Source organism: Helianthus annuus, chromosome 14 (genome assembly GCF_002127325.2).
Source record: "Helianthus annuus cultivar XRQ/B chromosome 14, HanXRQr2.0-SUNRISE, whole genome shotgun sequence".
Taxonomy (NCBI): domain Eukaryota; kingdom Viridiplantae; phylum Streptophyta; class Magnoliopsida; order Asterales; family Asteraceae; genus Helianthus; species Helianthus annuus.
This window is the reverse complement of record NC_035446.2, coordinates 66,780,916-66,804,666: the sequence shown is the minus strand read 5'-3', so window position 1 is coordinate 66,804,666 and position 23,751 is coordinate 66,780,916. Positions and strand designations below refer to the sequence as shown.

At 37.5% G+C, this 23,751-nt stretch overlaps 1 long non-coding RNA gene across 6 annotated transcripts; it reads left to right on the top strand.

Annotated features, from left to right (window-relative positions):
• The first annotated feature begins 21,380 nt into the window (after positions 1 to 21,380).
• LOC110905400 lies at positions 21,381 to 23,233 on the top strand. Of its 6 annotated transcripts, none has more exons than XR_004878491.1 (6): positions 21,381 to 21,548; positions 21,740 to 21,831; positions 22,117 to 22,738; positions 22,820 to 22,891; positions 23,026 to 23,115; positions 23,184 to 23,233. It is a non-coding gene; the product is annotated as an uncharacterized LOC110905400 (long non-coding RNA). The 6 variants fall into 6 exon arrangements; XR_004878489.1 differs by having other exon boundaries at positions 21,381 to 21,831; positions 22,117 to 22,228; positions 22,674 to 22,738; XR_004878488.1 differs by having other exon boundaries at positions 21,381 to 21,831; positions 22,032 to 22,228; positions 22,674 to 22,738.
• Positions 23,234 to 23,751: the final 518 nt, after the last annotated feature.

The window sequence follows — 23,751 nt, the reverse complement described above, 5'->3', positions numbered from 1 at the left end:
AGACATCAAGAGCAGTTAACAATTTCGAATTTTAATTTGGTTTGGAAGTGTATGAACTGTGTTTGCTTGTTTCTAGGAGTTATTGGTGGAAAGGATTTTGGAATTTAATTTTTGAATTGTTTCCTTGATTTTGGGAATTTTGGTTGTTGACTTTTTACATGGAAGCTAGTGTACGGGTTCTGGTGTACGGTTGAACAAGTGTGCGACCTCATAATTCGTGTGTTTAAACTAAAGAGTTTGCTGATCAGTTCAGATTCAAGTGTGTGACCAGAAAGGTGTGCGACCAGACTAGATGGTGTGCGACCTATACTCTTCGTGTGCGACCCGGACTTCAATTGTGTGGCCCAAGTGCAGTTTGCGGGCCCAACATCAGAGTGTGCGGCCCAAACTATAAGAGTGTGCGGTTAAACATAAAGTGTGCGGACCAAAATACTATTGTGCGGGTCCAAACAACTAGTGTGCGGCCCAAATAGAAGGTGTACGACCCAAAGGAACTAGTGTGCGGTCCAAAAGGTAGTGTGCGGCCAAATAAAACAAAGGTGGAATTTTAACCAGTGATGATTACGGTTTTAAACATATTCGAGTGTAGAATTTGATCTGCTAACAATCTTGCCAAACCGACTGCACGGTTAGACTCGTGGGATTTTTAGGACAAAAAAGGCATGAAAATCCCGGAAAAGTGTTTGGACATTATATATCATTGGATTCGAAATTTCGAGAGGAGTCTAACGATACCATTTGGTAGAAACTGTTTTCGGACAGTTTTCGTACGGTTTTAACAGTCCAGTTTGGTAAAACGCACATTTCCAGGGGATTACATCCTAGAATCTTAAAAAAGTCTTCTCAGAGAGAGGTACTTGAGCAGAAACTTGAAGGAATCAGATATTCAGCTGGCGAATCTATAGAAGCACTTACATGCTAGTTTGCGGAACTGCTCTCTGAAATGGAGATGGCAGAGATTGTGGTGTCTACTCACGTGAGCAACAAAAGGCTTCTGGATGCTCTAAAAGGCATTCCAGATCAGGCAAAGTGTAGTTGGTTTAGAAATGTTAATCAGATAGCATTGACAACCAACTGTTACAGAATGAAGCCTGAAAAGCTAATTTCACTTATCAAATCATATGATAAGGCCGACAAGCAGAAGGCTCAAGGCAACACATCTGCTGCACTTTGCTCCTCCACTCCTTATCCTTCTATTCCTGCTGCTCCATTGCCTGCTGCGGTTTGCTTGTCCACTTCTGCTGATTCATCGCCAAATTCAGAATCAAGTTTCGGTGTAGGTTTCTAGATTATTAACTTCACTCCTACTCCTACTGAGGTAAGTGTAGATAACATTTGTTGTACTAGTGCCTGTAGAGAGAAGTTAAGTGGGTATAAAGAACAGGCCACCTTATTGACTATGCAACTGCAAATATCCAAATCTGACTTATATCAGATTTAAAAGAAAATCAACGAATATACGGAAGATTTGAAATTTAACCGTTCTTGAAGATTTGACTGATCATCAAGAGTTGACAGAAATTTAAATTATGAAATTCGAGTACAAGTACTTGGATGTACCAAGTGTTCATGTGGTATTTCACTCTATTGTTTAGAAATGTTGCTTATGAATTTTTTAGCATGTGCAGAACGTGATTTAAATCAAGAAACAGGGGTCGTTGAAGATTGAGATGCTATTGGCTGCTGATAAAGCATGAAGCATCACAACAACAAGATGTGCCTGTTTCAGAAAAACCAGATACGCGTCATCATTTGATAGTGATAGTACATCTGAAGAAGTACATATGAACCTGCTTGAAAGAGAAAATATTGACAAATAAAAGAGTTGCTGAGAATCCTCCTCTCGCATTCTTTTCAACAAGATTTTCAAGCAAAGCTAATCATAATCAAGAGAAATAAAAAGCCCAAGTTTGAAGATGAAAAGATAAAGTATCTTCCTACAACGACATGAGAAAGACAGCATAAACCTAGGGGATATTGTAAGGCCATATAATTGAGTAGGTTTACGCTTATCTTTATCAAACACAATTATAAGCTATTGAGCTTAGTTTTCTAGTATGTTAGATAGTATTGGGATAAGCCATTTGGGCTAATTAAATGTCTTGGGCTTGTCTAGTTAATAGTGTGTATGTGGGCTAGGCCCAATTTGTAATTAGGTCACCCTATGTGATTATAAATAGGGTGAACCCTATGTCATTTACAGGTTGTTGTTCACATTATTGTTCTTCTTGTTATTTTTGAGTTTGATAGCTGTTGTACCAGACGAGTTTCATACTCATGTGCAATCTATTCAATCAGTTTGTTCTTATCACTTTCATTAGTTTTCCGCACTTTTGATCGTGTTTTGTGATATCTGATTGACGTTTCTGGACTTGCATAGTGTAAATGAGTCGAGTCGAGCCAAGCTTATTTAAACTTGTTTACAAGCTGATCTCGAACCTAAAAATAAGCTTATTTAGTAAACGAGCCCGAGCTTCACTTATCGAGCTCGCGAGCCTCAAAAGTCTATTATTTATATTATTTTTATTTAATATATTAATTAATAGATAATAAACGAGCCTAGCCCGAGCCGAGCTCGAGCTCGAGCCTCGAATGTGAAGCACGTTAGGCTTGTCGAGCCTTATCGAGCCTTAGTGTAAACGAGCCGAGTTGAGCCGAGCTTATTTAAACTTGTTTACAAGCCGATCTCGAACCTAAAAATAAGCTTATTTAGTAAACAAGCCCGAGCTTCAGTTACCGAGCTCGCGAGCTTCAAAAGTCTATTATTTATATTATTTTTATTTATTATATTAATTAATAGATAATAAACAAGCCGAGCTCGAGCTTGAGAAAATACTAACGAGTCGAGCTCGAGCTTTGAAAACAAAGCTCGAATCGAGCTGAGCCCGAGCCCGAGCTCTTATAAGTTAATCGAGCTCGAGCCTGGTCGAGCTCGGCCTCGGCTCGACTCATTTGCACCCCTAGCGGTGTATATGACGGTTATGCATGTGCCGTTTATGGGAAATGCGTAATGAGGTTGCTTTTTGTATTCTAAGATAATTTAGTCTCCTTAAGATATACTTTCTTATTAGACTATTTGTAGTCGGTTAACGAGATGCACGTTAACGTGCCAAGTTAGCCCGTTAACCGCCGGCACTCCACGCCGGTCCGTTAATAGGGTACGTGAAAGGCTGAGTTCGTTAACACATTGGTTGTAGTGAACGAGTTACCAGATGGAGAGACATAGGGGTGGGCCCGGGGCCGGCTCAATCTTTATAGAGACACAAAGCGAAATAAAGCCCTTTTCTAAATGTCATTATTATAAACTTAGTTAAGAAGAGAGGAGAAATGGGTTACTCTATATATACAGCTTTGATGTCATATTTAATACATTTTTCCACCTCTTAGCTTGTGTAAACATTCTAATTTCATTTTTTTTTTCATTTTGAATTTCATATGTACAGGATATGAAAACAATGGTTATATGTGGTAATAGTCGACCAAATAACTCAAGATTATGAAATTTAAAAACTAAAGCTGAAACATGATTATAGAAAACATAACATCAGTACAGATAACAATTTGGGCATATATAATTCCATGAATACCTTAATCGACAATACCCACATACCACAGTCTCCATGAACAAGTTATGCAAAAACCTCTAAACAAAATTGAATGTATAAAAAAACCTATTACTACATGCTTCAGGGTAAACTAAAAATTAACAAACTTTGTGGGCAAATAAACAACTAGCAAGTAATCAACAGTTACAAATAGATTAGCAATAAACAAATTAGCAAAAAAGGCCAGAAAATTAAACTAAGTGATTAAAGTGATCAACAGTTACTAACAAATTAGAAATAAACAAATTAGCAAAAAAGGCCAGAATATTAAAATAAGTGATTAATAATAGGGGAGGAAACTTCAACAAAAAAAAAAGATTACCTTTAGTCATTCACAATTTTGGAACCTTTGAATGATTAAAGATTACCTTTAGTCATTCACAGTGTTGTTTGAACTAACAGTTTACACAAGCACAAAACACTTGTATGTTAAATGCTGGAACAAGTTACATTTTTATTCATCACATTACAAAGCTTAAATAGGCAACAATAAACCGAAACAGATTGCCAAACAGACAAGACACAACAAACTTCATTTATTTTCAAAACGAAATGACCAAAGACTCACAATCCCTTTCAAATTTTTACTCCCCCTTTTTCTTTCACTAATTTATTCACGTCTCACGTCCGATCCTCCATTTCTATCTTTATCTTACTCGCAACCACTAATAGAGGGTTCTTTTATATGTTTTTCTATTTTCACCATGTCCCACCCAATTGGGCTCTGTGATTCCAGTGGTAATTAGTCTACGTCAAATTTGGGAAGCACCAAATAACGTGCATGGAAGCTCCACTACCCGTGTGGTCGGGTGTCTTTGATGTCCTCGTTTTATCACCGCTTGATTGTTAAAGCATTTCGGGTAGAGCAACTTAATGTCGGAGAACTTCCCTGTCAGCTAGAAGTGGTAGTTTGTTGTTGTCCTCACCATATTTCCAAGTGAGAAGTACAAGACTTTGGCATCGCTTTCTACGCTTTTGTTGTTGTATGTGTTGTTGCAAATACCACAAAACTTCGCGACCCAAACGGGCTCCAACGCGTTATCATTGGCTGAGACTAGGGGCGGCAAAAGGGGTGGGTTGGGCAAGTTTGGGTTTAGGGTCATGCGTTTATTAAGGAAAATGTTAGGATAGATTTTGGTCAAGATGAGTTTCGATCATAATAGACTAAAAATAAAAAAAAATCAAAACAATTAAAAAAGATAAAAAATTTAAAAAATAAAAAAAATTTATAAATTTATAAATAAAAGATTTTAAAAGTTTTAAAAATCAAAAAATTAAAAAAAAATTTAAAAAATCAACCCGTCCTAACCCATGACTAATTTTAAATGGAAATTTTAAAACCATCTAGACGTATTCTTACTTATTTCCTAGGCCTATTATGACTTGTTTCATTTCTAAGATAACATAAAAATAACCTAAATGGGTTCTTGATGTCAGGTCTAGGCCTAGCTCAGACCCACCTTATAGGAGCATTGGATGTAAGGGTGGACGGTGTGGTTCGGTGAACCCTTCGGGGACTTCACTTCACCGATCGGTGAACCATTTCCGAGGATTGTTCGGTGTTTGGTGATAGCTTATTTCGGTGTACAGTCACCGATGCGGGAAGAGAGGGAAGGAGGAGAGATAGGGGTTTAATGGTGGGTATCAACCCCTTTCAATCAATCACAACTTTTTTTTTTAAATTCTTTACCACTCTCTAGGTGTTTGAACCATTGCCAGTGATTGAGTGCAAAATGTGGAGTGAAATGGGGACTTGACATGGCATGCTATTATTGGGTAGAGAATAACTCAAACACCCTAAAGTAATTGAACCATACCCTCCACCCTAATAACTTTTTTTTTTTGCATCTAGGGTCAGGTTTGAGTTGTATACTTGTAGTTCTGGTTCGGTGTGAGATTGCTATTGAGTATGATAAATCTAAAAACCATATATGATGGAGTTTGTAGTTGCAGATGTAGGTTGCAGTTGCGACTTTCGATATGTAGGGTAGGAAATAAGTTTACTTTTTATTAAAAATATTAATAAAAAAAATAATCATAACGAGACTCTCGTTATTTGTGGGAAATTCGACTAGTACAATACCGGTTACAAAAATAAATAAACCAATATAAAATACAATTTAATTGTACCAATCTTGATTCAAGCCAGCATCTTTGGAAGAACTTCAACCGCACCATCTTGTACAAACCTCCACTGCAAGAATGAACAAACTGTCGTTGACGGTTTTGGTTGAGGATCGTGTTAGACACGGGGCCCTTAAAATAGATTTCGTGCCTCCTCTCAGACGGTGTGTTTCCAGGATACAACAACCGAAGCAGTAGTTGTACTGCCGGAGATGACACTCGCGCCCGAGATTACACCGGGTAAAATTTGGTGTTCATAAAAATTGGAACAATGTGAAGTTGTGTAAAATTGAGAGTACTCTTCTCAATGAAACATCGAGACTAAAGAGAATGTCTATTTCCTTGTGTCTCTAGTATGAACCACCAAGTTCATATTTATACACCCATAGTTTTAATCTAATTAAAACTAGTAATAAAATAGACATTAATCTTGTCATAATTATAACATTAATCTTGTAATAAACAAGATAATGAATATGACATTAATCTCTAATTAAATAGACTTAAGTGGTTAGTCAAAAACGGTCATATACATCATGACACGCATTAAACGGGTTGTAACAGCTAGCTTTGACCAGGTCCTGCCAGTTGCTCTGTTACCGTTGCAGACATGTACGCGCGCCTGAAATGGCTCTTTAGTCTGTGCGCCACATTGTATGGAACCCGCGCATGCGCATGGTGTGGAGACCAGTGCTCCTCGTTACTACTGTAACCTACGCGCATGCCATAACTGATCCGCAAACCCATGCAACACACTACATGGATCTTACGCCAGGCCATATGGAGCCGCGTGCCACACATATGCCATTGCGCATACCAGGAAGCCACCTGGTCATGCGCCATCTATACTTGCGCGCCACATGGATGCCACTCCGCATACCAGGACGCCACCTGGTTATGTGCTATCCATACTCGCGCGCATATGTGCGGGTGCGACACACCCTTTGGTCCCCACTAGTGTTTTCCTTTAAGGAAACAATTACAAGGAGTGCTCCTCCTTATATACCACTTTGAGTTTTCTCATCCCACCTATGTGGGACAAGTTGACAAAACAAATCCATTTTATTCATCTTTATTTGTTCCAAACATACAATTTCAAGCTTCGATATCTCATTCATCTTAACTCTATTTGGACATAGTTTTAACATAAACCATAAATAATTATTTATACAACACATATATAAATATTATTAATGTCCAAAATATTTAGTGAAAACTCATTTTCACTAAAATTTCCAACAATCCCTCACATGAATGGAGATCGATTAAAACACATAAAATTCCCCGATGAAAACTCGATAGTCGAGTATTGCAGGATAGGTAGGCGTAGCCTTTGAACCTTCCTTTGTGAAGCATACTTAGCCTACTAGGGTTTTGTAGACGTGATGTCCTTGAACAACCCCTCATTTGGGTAAACGACAATATACATTCACACAATACTTTCCCTAGCCGGGCCATCTCCTCATGTACGTCTCCAATAATTTCTGTCGACACCACTTGAGTCCGGCCCACACCACTTGAGCCCACCATTCAAGGATTTCGTATATCTCTAGCTATGGGCACGTGAATCTGCTTTGTTTTGGAATAATCACAAAATAACAAACCCTATTTCTCCCACTTGTATTACGATGGTAGACCCCCCCTCCTTTGTTGTCGAAGCCTCTTCCTTTTAGAGATCACCTTTTGTGTTTAGCAAACATCAATCTCCTGGTTAGTTCAATCATGCTTATTAAACATTTGATTTATTGTGTTCATGTATATGCAACTGGATTATGAATCTTGAATGATATAGAGTGATGGTAATAAACATGTAATATTGATATTTTGATGATTGTGTAACTTGATCGAGTATTGACTTATAATAATAGATAAATTATGTGGATAGACATATAGTGTTACATGTGAATGTCCTTTAAAACCGAAGACTAGGGTGGATAGTATTGATTGATTTAATAAGTAATGCTGCATGAATGATGGTTGTTATTATTGAATGGGTCGATGATCATAAACAAGAACTGATATACTTTGTGTTTCTTCGAACCCACTATTTGTGTTTGGTCCAATCGGAATTATCCACTGAATTCACAAAAATCAATTAACCAATTTTGGTATACTAGTAGTTGTAGTGGTCCAATTAATGTGAAGGTAAGTGGTCTGGTGATAGCTTTGAATAAATGGCGGCCATGTGTTTGTAGTTTTGTTTTATTCAAACAATGTGATATATTTTTTAGGATTATCATTTATGCCATATGAATATTCCAAGTACTTTTAGAGATTTGGGGTTTACACAATGTGATAGCCAAGGGCCTTACGTGAAATAAACAATGAGAGATTTATTCTGTTGGTTATTAACGTTGTGGGGGATGTTATAACATTAGCGAAGGGTTGGTTTGTTTAGGGATGATTAGACATTGGTAATGGTGTTAAGCACTAAAAAGATAATTAGGGTTCACTTAAATCGATGTAAGTAAACTGGTTGATCTAATTTGAATGATTATTCAATCACAACTTCTTCTATAAATTGCAGGGAACAGAATTAGAGGTATTAATGTAATTGAATTGCCCTGAATTAAAACTCTAGCCGCACTCTTCATGTCAAACTTGATTGATCGCACATTCTGTTGGGGTTTGGTTACACTTGGCGGCATAATTACGTGATGAACGCTATGAATGCTCTAGTTACTGTTATGACATGTAAACAATGTGTGTAAATGCTTGTACGACACTTGTTTAATGTACGTGAAGAGAACGTCACTCATTGCGTATGAAACTGATTACCATTGGTGACCATATTGGGATTTTGGTGTAAATTTATGTGAGAACCGAATACATGCTATGTGATTACTTGATGAAAATGGGGAACTATGTTAACTATTATGACATGCGCTATATGAGGGCTTCTTGTACACAACATGAATACGTGATTTATTTGCATACAAACTGACTGTCTTTGGTAACCGCGGTAGGGTTTGGTTGACTAACTTGGAATGGGTAACATATCATACCGAGCAATCTAAGGTGAGTTCGTCTATTTAGCATGCGTCCCGGTGGTTGGGACAGTCAGTGGGTATCTCGGGGAGGGATAAGTCTTTTGGGTAAAACTGGGATGTTGGTTAATATTCTCACCCTATCACTCTTAAGTCCCATCTTTTGTTACCGGGGAGGCAACGGGGTATTGGTTAGTAGCGTTACTTAGGTTTGGCACCCTCACACCGTACCGGGGAGGACAATTGTGAACTAATGACCCAGTCATGCCCAGTATTTTGATAGGAGCACTAGGGAACGGGCAAAACATACATCAGGAGCCGTCTTATTCAGTATCGAGATATTATCAACATTACTTTCGGAATTAACTTCAATGGATTAACTAAACACTTGGTAACCAATGTTTTCGTAAAACTATGAACTCACCAGCGTTGTCTGATACACTTGTTGCATGCTCGCAGGTCATGAGATATCTTGGACTTGGGAACTTGTTGTCTGGGGTAGCTGCAATGGTCATGGGTCGACTAGAGGGATTCATGTTATCGATTTCTTGATACTATACATTGGTTTTAAACTGTTTAACCTTGGGTTACTATGTGCTTCCGCTGAACATATTGGTTTTTATTTAAACTTGTTGATGGTATTTTTCATTGATCATTGAGGATTTTATTTATAACCTGAATGGGTTCAATGTAATTAGTGGCTCGTTGTTGGAACGTCACACGCCTAACACGGACATTCCCTAGGTGGTATTTTGGGGGTGTGATAGTTTGGTATCAGAGCCACTGGTTATAGTGAACTTGGTTTTAAAACGTTTTTGTAAAACCAGACTATAACCGAACAAGTTCTTAATACGTGAATACAACCAGGACACTCAGCTCCAGACTGCAAGGTTCGTCTCTTTCACCTGTTGCATACATTACATGACTAGTACACATTTGTTTATGATGTAACATACGAACACACACTCGTTACTGTAGCATGGTTACATGAATTGCTTGGTTACCTTATGATGCGTTGGTAGTCTGTCATAGTTCTTGGATTTCTGTGATCTTGTCATCTTGATAACCTCTGTTTGGCATTCGAGATTGAGGAACCATTTGACATGAGTTAGGAGGAACTAAGATGAGCATGCAAATCGCAATATTATTGTGGTTGCACACATAATAATAATAATGTGGGGTGCATGCAAGTCCCAATGAGGCTTAACAAGTGAAAAAGGGGTTCTGTTCCATTATTTGATCAATGTGAAACGTAACAAGCCTATAGGAGTCATAGCAGTGATTGCCTCCTACTTGAGTGTGACCTTTCCACCTCTCTTTGAATCCTTTCAAATCTCGATGCTATCGAGTATTACATGCACACCCATCTGAACGCCTAGCGAACTGTGTAGAATGTTAGGCGCTAGTACGAACGTCCCTGAGTTGGATGTTGCAACATCAGTGATTGGTCTATACCTCTCACAACCCTCTTTGTTTGTTGGAACCCAATGTACTGACGTCTTAGATCCCGAAGTGCGACCACTTCTACAACACTCTAGCAACATACCGTGTATTACTCAATCGACACGCAAGATCGATGGACAAGAAGATGAGCGTAGTACCTTGCCAACCTCAGTATTAGGACGACCCTGATTACCAGCAACGAACATCAGCAATTTGACTCCAATCGAATCTTTAACCCTAGTCAGTGACTTATGGGAGTCAACTCTTACGAGTTAACCGGGACATAAGAGATGACAACAGATTATAGTGTGAAATATGTGGCTACCAGCACAGTGAGTAGCGCGTGGCACGGAATGTGAAAAGATGGACTTTGATGGTGAAAGATTGTAGGGCTTCGTTTCAAGCAACGACATTGGAGGCAACAGTCGCGGCAACATCAAGGTACTCGTAATCGTAGTCTACAACATGGAAACGAAGGTGACATTGACAGGGATTGACTGTTGCTAAGTCAAGACGTCAACAACCAAGGGAATAATGATAGTAATGGGAACCCTCGCAACTGTAACAACAACACTGGAAAATAATGCTCGTAGAAGGACATTTAGGATTGGCGTAGGCGACGCCAGGCATAGCAGCAACATGGTAGCTTGTATGGGTAGCTGTTCGCTTCGTCTCTATTCTGCTTGACCCTGATACTTCTTGAAACCAAACCTGATGTTGAATCGGCTGATGGCAAGTCAATTGGAACCTCCCATGCTTGTTGGGATGCAAACTCGACCTTGTGGGACGAGTGTATAACATCGACCTTCCTTCTGCTACCCTTGGTAGATACGATGCAGTAGTTAGTGTGAATTGGTTATCCAGGAATCACGCAGATATACCCAATGAGGAGAAAACTTTCTGTGGAGAATCGTTAATTGTTCTAAAGCATCAGAGTAGTGCAAAAGTTAGTGGCATTTCAGCTATGAAGGCCAGAAGTGTCTACGGAGGGATTACTCCGCTGTGTTAGTAACCGTTACTGATGTTAGGGCTGAGGAAAAAGAGGATCGAGGATCCACCAATTGTTTGTGATCCTTCTCGGTTTGCTACCCAAGGAACTTTAGGGCTTACTTCCACAACTGTTAGGTAGAATCTCAGTTTAATCTCACGCCAGAAGCAGCCTTGATCACTCGTACTTCATACCGTCTTGCACCAGGAGGGTTGTAAGAACTGTCTAATCAACTTCAGGAACTACCGGGTGTAAGTTTTAGCGATCTAGCTCCTTGTCCTAGGGAGCCCGAGCTCTATTGTGGAAATGAAGGACGAGTTCTTTAGTACGTGTACAGGCTACCCCAAGGTGGCAATCATAGACCGTCACCCTCTATCTCGCATCGACAACCTGCTTGACCCGCTGCAATGATCAAGCTTCTATTCGGAAACTGACTTAAGATCAGACTGTCACTTGATGGAAGACCCAGGGGAGGATGACTTCTAACACGGCCTTACAGGCACAGTACGACCACTACGATTTTCTGTTCTCGTTGTTTGAAGTTACCCAACACACCAGCAGCTTTATGGACTACATAAATCAACTGTGTTTATCTATGATGTTTTGAATCACTTCCAGGAGAAAGGAGCACCATGAACGACACTTGTATTTCATCGAAGAGCTTCTAGGGGAGGAGCATCTACGTGCGAAGTCTACCTAAGTGTGACTTCAGGATTCAGGAAGTACACATTTGCGGTCATATAAACAACGAAGTGGGAATACACGTGGATCTCGCTAAGACCCATTTTGGTTAAAAAAATGATCGACACCAAAGATTCCTTGTGCTAGACACTATCACTGATTCATCGCGAGATTTTTGAAGATTGCGCTGATATAACCTCTTTAGCACAGAAGGGTGCGGTGAATTCTAGGGAGACAAAACAGGAGGACGTCTTTTTAGCTTTTGAAACTCAACTCTACAATGCAATGAGTATTGTCTTTACCCGAGGGTACGGGTGACCTAGTGGTATACCATGATGGTTCGAATCAGAGTCCCAGTTACATGCCAATACAACACGAGAAAGTGATGGGAATTACAAGAAGAGTTGCACGAGTTACAACCTGCAGTGGAAACCATGGTCTTTGGATTTAAGTTGGAGGCATTACTTGGATGGTACCAAATGTACTACTTAGACCGATAACAAGGGCCTCCCGCGTACCCGTGTTTCGAAGGAGTTAAACATGTAATTACATCGCCGGATGAAACCTTTGAGTGATTTCGACTGTGAAGCCTAGACGCGTATGAGCCTCGCAACACATCAGCGATTCTACCCTATTTGATTAGACTCGCCTGTCTAACCTAAGACACTCAAGGAAGAAAATTTTCAACTTGGGTCCATGCGGGGCATGGAGGAGCAAATTTTGCCAAGGTGGACGATACTCGCTATTTCAGGAAACGAATGTGGGTCTTATTATACGGCAACTGGAGGAAACTCGTGAGGAGCAAAGCACAACGGCCTTGATATTCTAGTCTTCTAGGTTTTGATGAGAGGTACTAGCATCTATAGATCTTACACTGGTGATCGGGCATGAAGGCCCACCTAACAATGTATGGGAATGATGTCTGACTTGTGGGAAAGCCAAGGGGAAGAATCAGCAATTAGAAACACACATATGGAAATGAGAACAGACTGTCATGGATCTTGTCACTAGTCTACTTACAACTTGAAACGGAACCAATATCACCTAGGTGATCGTTGATTGTCTCACGTTACCAGCACACTTTCTTACAATCAAGGAATCTGACGAGTCTTCACAGCTGTGAATGTTCATCTGAGAGAGGCGACTTTTAGGCATGAGGTGCCAACTCCTGTTACCGTAGATTTTGAGCTATACCAGATTTACGACCGACAATACACAACACCCTTGGCTCACGTCTAGACATGAGCACTGCTTATCACTGAAGGACAACTGGACAGAGTAACAAACCATCCTGGCACATGAAGACATGCTGCGAGCATGTGCGTGATTGACTTTAGTAAACATTTGGAAGGACACTCACCTTTGGGTGAGTTCTATTGTAACCATTACCATATTGGTATGCATGCCGCTCTGTTTGGGGCATTGCATAGATGATAATACCAATCTTCTTGTTGGACTAATTACGGGTCAGGACTTGTACTCGAAACTCTTGGAAAGGTTATTTATATCTAGAGTCGTTTGGCGGCAACGCGTGATCGGCAGGAAAGCGGATAAGCTTAGGAAACACTGGAAGATCGCTGTAGGTGATCGTATCATGTTGAAAGTCTCACCCTGGGAGGGTGTGGTGAGCTTAGGAAGCGTGGCGAGCTTATCTTACACCACTTTGAACCATACAACATTCTAGGAAGTGTAGGTAACGTGACTTACAAACTCGGGTTACCCGACGCATTAGATATCGTACATGATGTCATTTATGTTTCGAATCTAAGGCAGTGTTTGTCTGATAAAACGCTTGTGATACCCTTATTGGAGTCTGAGGATAATGACAAGTAGCAGTTGTTGAGGAATCTACCAAAATCATGGACCAGGACGTCAAGGTTCGTTAACATAGTCAAATTTTAATCGTGAGTGTTCGTGGGCACTCGTGACATGGACTGGAGTTCACGTGGAAACGCAATGATCGGACGAAGCCCTAGTATCCTCAGTTGTTAAACAGATGTTTCAACCTTGGATGTCATTGACGAATTTCATGACGAAATTCCCTTTCAAGTTGGGGATGATGTGGTACCCGCGGAAAATCCACGGTCATCCTGAGTTAACATCTTGCCATTTTGGGATTACTTGTCAAATTTCGGGACGAAATTTCTTTCAAGTTGGGGATGATGTGACAACCTGAATATTTGAGGTTAGCACTACTTAAACTCCACAACCTTTGGCGTGTATCTTTACATTTAATTACTTTTATATCACGATCATACAGGACTTAGTGGGTTACATTCGTGCTACGCTAAACGTTATGTGTGTATGTTAACTATATGTAAAACCGTTAAATGTATTTTGTGTGCTTGACGTGTATGAGCTAAAGGAATGAGCCGTTTGAATAAATTGTTTGATTTTAATTAATTGGTGTAGTTGGATGTTAGTGAAGGTTTTTATTTAACGTGACACCTTCACCTTGCACACCTCTCTTTTAATTAACTAGCTTGGGAAATTAGACCTGGACCCATAATTTCTGTCGACACCACTTGAGTCCGGCCCACACCACTTGAGCCCACCATTCACGGATTTTGTATATCTCTAGCTATGGGCACGTGAATCTGCTTTGTTTTGGAATAATCCCAAAATAACAAACCCTATTTCTCCCACTTGTATTACGATGGCAGACCCCCCCCCCCTTTGTTGTCGAAGCCTCTTCCTTTTAGAGATCACCTTTTGTGTTTAGCAAACATCAATCTCCTGGTTAGTTCAATCATGCTTATTAAACTCTGGATTTATTGTGTTCATTTATATGCAACTGGATCATGAATCTTCAGTGATATAGAGTGATGGTAATAAACATGTAATATTGATATTTTGATGATTGTGTAACTTGATCGAGTATTGACATATAATAATAGATAAATTATGTGGATAGACATATAGTGTTACATGTGAATGTCCTTGAAAATCGAAGACTAGGGTGGATAGTATTGATTGATTTAATAAGTAATACTGCATGAATGATGGTTGTTATTATTTAATGGGTCGATGATCATAAACAAGAACAGATATACTTTGTGTTTATTCTAACCCACTATTTGTGTTTGGTCCAATCGGAATTATCCACTGAATTCACAAAAATCAATTAACCAATTTTGGTATAGTAGTAGTTGTAGTGGTCCAATTAATGTGAAGGTAAGTGGTCTGGTGATAGCTTTGAATAAATGGCAGCCATGTGTTTGTAGTTTTGTTTTATTCAAACAGTGTGATATATTTTTTAGGATTATCATTTATGCCATATGAATATTCCAAGTACTTTTAGAGATTTGGGGTTTACACAATGTGATAGCCAAGGGCCTTATGTGAAATAAACAATGATAGATCTATTATGTTGGTTATTAACGTTGTGGGGGATGTTATAACATTAGCGAAGGGTTGGTTTGTTTAGGGATGATTAGACATTGGTAATGGTGTTAAGCACTAAAAAGATAATTAGGGTTCACTTAAATCGATGTAAGTAAACTGGTTGATCTAAATTGAATGATTATTCAATCACAACTTCTTCTATAAATTGCAGGGAATAGAATTAGAGGTATTAATGTAATTGAATTGCCATGAATTAAGAAAATGAATAATGCACCGCACACTTAAAACTCTAGCCGCACTCTTCATATCAAACTTGATTGATCGCACATTTTTTTGGGGTTTGGTTACACTTGGCCGCACAATTACGTGATGAACGCTATGAATGCTCTAGTTACTGTTATGACATGTAAACAATGTGTGTAAATGCTTGTACGACACTTGTTTAATGTATGTGAAGAGAACTCGACTCATTGCATATGAAACTGATTACCATTGGTGACCATATTGTGATTTTGGTGTAAACTTATGTGAGAACCGAATACATGCTATGTGATTACTTGATGAAACCGGGCAACTATGTTTACTATTATGACATGTGCTATATGAGGGCTTCTTGTACACAACATGAATACGTGATTTATGTGCATACAAACTGACTGTGTTTGGTAACCGCGGTAGGGTTTGGTTGACTAAATTGGAATGGGTAACATATCATATCGAGCAATCTAAGGTGAGTTCATCTATTGAGCATGCGTCCAGGTGGTTGGGACAGTCAGTGGGTATCCCGGGGAGGGATAAGTCTTTTGGGTAAAACTGGGATGTTGGATAATATTCTCACCCTATCACTCTTAAGTCCCATCTTTTGTTACCGGGGAGGTAACGGGTTATTGGTTAATAGCGCTACTTAGGTTTGGCACCCTCACACCGTACCGGGGAGGACGGTTATGAATTAATGACCCAGTCATGCCCAGTGTTTTGATAGGAGCACTGGGGAACGGGCAAAACATACATCAGGAGCCGTCTTGTTCAGTATCGAGATATTATCAACATTACTTTCAGAATTAACTTCAATGGATTAAGTAAACACTTGGTAACCAACGTTTTCGTAAAACTATGAACTCACCAACGTTGTCTGATACACTTGGTGCATGCTCGTAGGTCATTAGATATCTTGGACTTGGGAACTTGATGTCTGGAGTAGCTGTCGTGGTCATGGGTCGACTGGAGGGATTCATGTGATTGATTTCTTGATACTATACATTGGTTTGAAACTGTTTAACCTTGGGTTACTATTTGCTTCCGCTAAACATGTTGGTTTTTATTTAAACTTGTTGATGGTATTTTTCATTAATAATTGAAGATTTTATTTATAACTTGAATGGGTTCAATGTAATTAGTGGCTCGTTGTTGGTACGTCACACGCCTAACAGGGACATTCCCTAGGTGGTATTTTGGGGGTGTGACAAATACCATGTATTGGGATACTCTCCCAAATTAAGGACCAAGCCTCCACATAGTTTAAACAACATTGATGGTGGTAGAAGCATCTACAAGTCCATCACTATTGTAAATTTCCGTCAATAAATTTTGCTAAATTTATTAAAATCATTTACAATAATAACATACATTCCTTTCATATGTTATATTCTTTGAAAATTTATATGTGCATTTCCGTGCTGATGCTCTCAACATTAGATGACATATCTCGTTTTCGTGCATTTCATCTCAAACCATGCACCATGTTTCTCACAAACTCGTTATACGTTTGATGTTTGATTTGTGACTTATTTCATAAGTCAAGATCACAACCCGCTCGTTGTGTCCGTGTAAATTAGTTTTTACACTTTGTATCAAAATGTGTATCCTTTTAACAACTTATTAGTAGTCCAAAATAACGGATACACCAATGATATCTAAACATCAAATCCCAAAGTGTTATTATTTTCAACACACTTTAGAACGAAATAAACGCAATTACATCGTTCTGTCATGTTTTGAGGTACTCCCTCAATGGAACACGTATAACTTGTTTCGTCTTGAAACTCTAAACTTGAATAATCACAAGTTGTCCAAAATATAAAGTTGTTTACAATTAAATACTCACAAGTAGTTAAGCAACTTATTATGTCTATAACAACATCGGGTTGTTTTTCACAAAATAGTCTTTCCAAGACTATTATATGGTTCAAGACGTTATACTTCTCGTGGAAGTATCGAATCACTTATACTTTGCAAAGACATGTTTTATTCGTTCAAAACATTTCTCGTTTTGCAAGTGTTTTAATATTAAACTATATATTTATGTTTTGATTACAAATCAAGACAATAAACCTTATAATAGTTTAATAAATAAAACAATTTTAAACTCGCTCGTTTGAAAATAAAACGAATACACATCGTTTTAGTAAATGGTTTATCATATTCAAACCATTTCTAACCGCTGTTAGATAATAACGATTAGCAATCGTTAAAATGAGTGGTTTGTATGACAACCTATTCTAATATGCTAATTAGAATTTAAATGTTGAACAAACATTCAAAATATTTGGTTTTATAAAGTAAACCGCTTCTAACGTGCTCGTTAGAAATAAAACGAATACATTTATTCACTTTTGGTTTACTTAAGTGAACGTTTTTTAACACGCTCGTTAGAAATGAACATATATCTTTTCTAACACGCTCGTTAGAAAATATATAAAACGATTACAAATCATCTTAAATAGTTTATCATAGTTAACCCAGTTCTAACCCGCTCGTTAAAAATTAACGATTGCAAATCGTTAAAATAGTTGGTTATAAGATAAACTAATTCTAATACGCAAATTAGAAAATTAGACGATCATTTATTGCCATAAGCCGTTTTTGGTTTATATAAAATAAACGTTTTCTAACCCGCTTTTTAGAAATAAACATTTGACAAAGTTGTTAAAACGTTTCTAACACGCTCGTTAGAAATAATCGATTACAAAATTTGTTTCGAAGTTTATAAAAAAAATAAACTATTTCTAACACGCTCATTAGAAATAAACAAATAAAGATCGTTTAAACGTATGTGCAAAAATCCGTTTCTAACTCGCTCGTTAGAAATTTAATAGTTTAGACGAAACCGTTACAAGGTTTATTATCCAAAATAATTGTCCCCAACACGCTCGTCGGTAATTATTTGAAATAATAATATTTTCTAACACGCTCGTTAGAAAATCTAAACATATATTTCCTAGCACGCTCGTTAGAAAATCTAATCGTCTTTTAACAAGTTAGTTTTACACAATCATGGTATCTAACACACTCATTAGATATAAAGGATGATATTAAAACTTATTATTCTATAAAATTCTAACATGCTCGTTAGAGATATAAAAAGTTTTAATCTTGTTATTCTTTCAACAGCGTTTCTAACACGCTCGTTAGAAAATATTAAAACTAGTTATTTTATAAAATAACTACTTTCTAAAATGCTAATTAGAAAATATAAAAATTTAAGACTTTTAAAACCAACATTAATCTCACAATTATGGTTACAAAAAGCTTAAAAACAAATAAACGTTACAAACATTTAATTTGTAAGGGATTACAAAATAAATTTTTCTAATACGCTCATTAGAAAATTTAGTATTTCAAAACATATTGAAATACATTTTATTTTGTATATGTTCGGTTTTGTCTAAACACGAACAAAAACCATGAACTCCAAAACTTGAATCAAAAAATCGTTTTGCAACCCGGTATTCGGATTAAAGATTGTACTCCAATCATAAAATTAATCCGACTCATTGTACTAAATAAATATTTCCCAAAAAAATATTTTCAAGATTTTAACAAAAATCTCATTAAATATTTTAACTTTTGTGAACCTAAATCCTCGTAGAGAAGGGATTTAAGATTGTGGCAACAATCTTCACGAAAGTCTGTTTTAAGATTGTAGGAAATATGTTCACTTTTTATTAAAAATATAAATAAAAAAGTCATAATGAGACTCTCGTTATTTGTGAGAAATTCGACTAGTACAATACCGGCTACAAAAATAAATAAACCAATATAAAATACAATTTAATTGTACCAATCTTGATTCAAGCCAGCATCTTTGGAAGAACTTCAACCGCACCATCTTGTACAAACCTCCGCTGCAAGAATGAACAAACTGTCGTTGACGATTTTGGTTGAGGATCGTGTTAGACACGGGGCCCTTAAAACAGATTCGCGCCTCCTCTCAGACGGTCTGTTTCCAGGATACAACAACCGAAGCAGTAGTTGTACTGCCGGAGATGACACTCGCGCCCGAGATTACACCGGGTATAATTTGGTGTTCATAAAAATTGGAACAATGTGAAGTTGTGTAAAATTGTGAGTACTCCTCTCAATGAATCATCGAGACTAAAGAGAATGTTTATTTCCTTGTGTCTCTAGTATGAACCACCAAGTTCATATTGATACACCCATAGTTTTAATCTAATTAAAACTAGTAATAAAATAGACATTAATCTTGTCATAAATATAACATTAATCTTGTAATAAACAAGATAGTGAATATGACTTTAATCTCTAATTAAATTGACTTAAGTGGTTAGTCAAAAACGGTCATATACACCATGACACGCATTAAACTGGTTGTAACAGCTAGCTTTGACCAGGTCCTGCCGGTTGCTCTGTTATCGTTGCAGACATGTACGTGCGCCTGAAGTGGCTCTTCAGACTATGCGCCACATTGTATGGAACCCGCACATGCGCATGGAGTGCAGACCAGTGCTCCTCGTTACTAATGTAACCTGCGCGCGTGCCATAACTGATCTGCAAACCCATGCAACACACTACATGGACCTTACGCCAGGCCATATGGAGCAGCGTGCCACACATATTCCATTGCGCATACCAGGACGCCACCTGGTCATGCGCCATTTACACTTGCGCGCCACATGGATGCCACTCCGCATACCAAGATGCCACCTGGTTATGCGCAATCCATACTCGCGCGCATATGTGCGGGTGCGACACACCCTTTGGTCCCCACTAGTGTTTGCCTTTAAGGAAACAATTACAAGGAGTGCTCCTCCTTATATACCACTTTGAGTTTTTTCATCCCACCTATGTAGGACAAGTTGACAAAACTAATCCATTTTATTCATCTTTGTTTGTTCCAAACATACAACTTCAAGCTTCGATATCTCATTCATCTTAGCTCTATTTGGACATAGTTTTAACACAAACGATAAATAATTATTTATACAACACATATATAAATATTATTAATGTCCAAAATATTTAGTGAAAAACTCATTTTCACTAAAATTTCCAACATGTAGCATTGTTGGTTTAAATCAAATGGAGTCGAAAATGGCAGACACCACGTGTTGTGATTAGTAGCCTTATTCGAGTACCTCCATTTTATTTTAATTTATTAGAATAGATGGTTTAATAGGGGGTTGAAAAGGTTATTGAGATAATGTGTTATTTTTATAAAGCTTGTTATATGTATGGGAGGATGATTCAATAAAAGTGAGTTTTGCTTATATAGTCTAAGAAGTATTATGTTGATAACATGTGGCATTTTTTATAGGTAGGATAGAAAGGTATTTTTATCCTACAACATAAACTCTTTCTTTTTGTTTTCCCAAAATACAATACAAAAACTCTTTTACAAAAAAATAGCACAAAAAATGTAGTACAAAAAATGTATCACAAAAAATCAAGTACAAAAAAATTCATCACAAAAAAAAAAAAAATCCAGCACATAAATAATCAAGCACAAAAAATATAGCAAAAAAATTCCGCACCAAAAAAATAAAGTAGAAAAAAATTAACACAAAAAATCTAGCACAAAAATCTAATACAAAAAATACAACACAAAAATGTTATACAAAATTGAAATCTAAGACAATTTTTTGGGTTTATATATATATATATATATATATATATATATATATACTACTTTAATAAACATATATGAAGGACAAGATGGTAATTCGACAAGGTGTTGAAAAAACACTTAATGCACAATGTACAAGTGTTAAGGCACAAGAAAACACAAAACCATTTACCCTTTACACGGATCTACATCTGCCGTCCATTTTTTTAACTTTTTCACACGGATCTACATCTGGACCGTCCATTTGACTTCACACGGATCACCAATTGCTTTCTCTCTCATTCCTCAAACATCTCACAAAACATCAGATCTTCTCTCTCTCTTCTCTCTCTCTCTCGGCGATCTAGGGTTTCATGAGAGTATGAGGATGAGCTTGGTAAGACGATGCGACGGTGCGACGGTGTTGAGGACCTAACCATCGCCTCCAACAATGGTGGCTAGGGTTTCTTACAGACCTGACGTATAATTTTAGGAGAGTTTTGGTAAATTGGCGACCATACATACGATATCAGGTGAGTTCTGGTTTCGATCGTTTAATTTCCGGCCATATGAGTTTTGCTTTACGACTTTGCTTTTTGTTCTAAGCAAGTGTACGTCTCTTCTCTAGCCTTTCTCAAGATGCTTAAACACAGTAAGTACCAAATAATAGGGCTTCATTATGTTAAATTGTTCTTTTCATACTTTTGTATACGTTGGATTACAGTTGTAAAGTGCACAAGTATAATGTCTTATCCATGAATATTAGACATGTTTGAGGGGTACACCAAAAAGAAGCTCATTGTTACCAAGAACCAGGTACTATTCTTGAACATATGTGTTTTATTGTTTTATATAATTTATCAGATGTTTGGATCTTTAAATATCTTTATATGAAGAGTTATACTGGTTTATTCCATATTTTTTATATAGAGTTTGGGTGTTTTTGAATAGATCTTTAAATCAAACAAGACCATTCATTTGATAATTTTGTATATCTTTTTGGGTTCTTGATATAGTTGGTAGTGCATATGGGAAGGAAATCGATATTTGGAGTGCAGGGGTAATGTTGTATATTCTATTAAGCGGTGTGCCTCCATGTAGGGATTGGATGTTAGTTTGAATTTGGGTTCCTCTTCGTTGGCTGATGGTTCGAAATGGACGGATTGGATCGTGGCGGTCATTATAAACAGCCGAAAGTTAATTCCTTGGCAATGTGAGACCTTCTTACTGTTAACTTTTTTTTGTTTTGATAGGCTTTGTGATTATTGTTAAAATATGACTGATTAAGGTTAAAAACTTAAATGGTATTTGACGGTTTTTTTCAAGAATTAATTAATATTTTTGGATAAAAGAATATTAATCGATCTACCCTACACTAAACGATAAAGACAAGGAGGCAAGATGCTAAACCATCTCAGTATTGAGTTATTTACAACCAATCAATTAATATGGGTGTTTACTTGTACCAATAATTGTTTTAAATGAACCAATGGGTTGTCGTGCATCGTATGTTTTAGTTTTTCTTTTTCTGTTTTTTATGGACCCAGAAATTGCATAAATAGAATGTAATACCAGCATCTGTAGTAGGCGGTAACAGATCTGTTTGTTTGTCTTTCTTGATTTGACAACATTGGCGAGCTACTTTTGTTTAATGTTAGGTTATCAGCACACGGAGAGTAAAAAAACAATGTTGACTTCCCGAAGTGGGCAAGATATTCGAGAAGTATAGATATTTCTTTTCTTATATTCATAAGACTTCTTACAACTACAACTCTTTTTTATAGACAATTCATTTCTCTTGCAGGCTCGTGAATATCTTTCTACACTAAGTGACCTCAGTTAAACTCAAAATTTTGCAGAGATTGAAAATGTAGAGGTGAGATTTAATTTTGGTATCTTTTAGGGATGTCGACATAATGTATGTATTAGACAAGTTTCCCTTTTTGTATTAATTTGGAAGCAGTGCATAAGTTATAAGTTTTCCCAGTAACGTATCCGGTATACTTGCAGGGCCTTGTGAATTTTGATGAAATTCTACAGGAAGCTGATGGCATTATCCTTGCTAGAGGGAATTTACGGATTGACCTTCCACCAGATAAGGTCGGTTTTTGTCTTCATTTGAAGTAAATTACTGTAGAACTATGACCAATTTATTTATTTGTACACAGGTATTTCTGTTTCAAAAAGCAGCTGTGTACAAATGTAATATGGCTGGGAACTTATTGCACGGGACCTACATGACTTCGAATGGAAGTTCAGACATATTTTTCGCGGTGGGTATCATCGTCATTTAAGCTCTCATACAAGATCATTCCATTTAGCCATTTAGGTTAATGCTGTGTCCATAAAATATTCATATTACATGTTTTGTTTTATGCAGGGCAGCCCAAACGTCACCTTGTTTTATGCAGGGCAGCCGCAACAAGTTTATACGGTAAGCGATAGGTGCACTTCCACTAAAATGATTTCGTAAACTATATCTCAAGAAGTAACAATAATATTAATCGTTATTTTAGATGGGTACTTTTTTTTCATTTCAGGGCCACAAGAAATGGATTAATGGTATATCTTAGGAACCGGTATACCTCAGTTCGCCATGTCGTCGTGAATTTGTTTGATTTGGATTCATTTGATTGTCCAACTGAGTCAACCAAAATACTCAATTACTGATCAGAAATACAACGTTTCTGCAGATAGTTTTTACAAGCCCAGCGCTGCAAAAAGTGGCTGTGATCC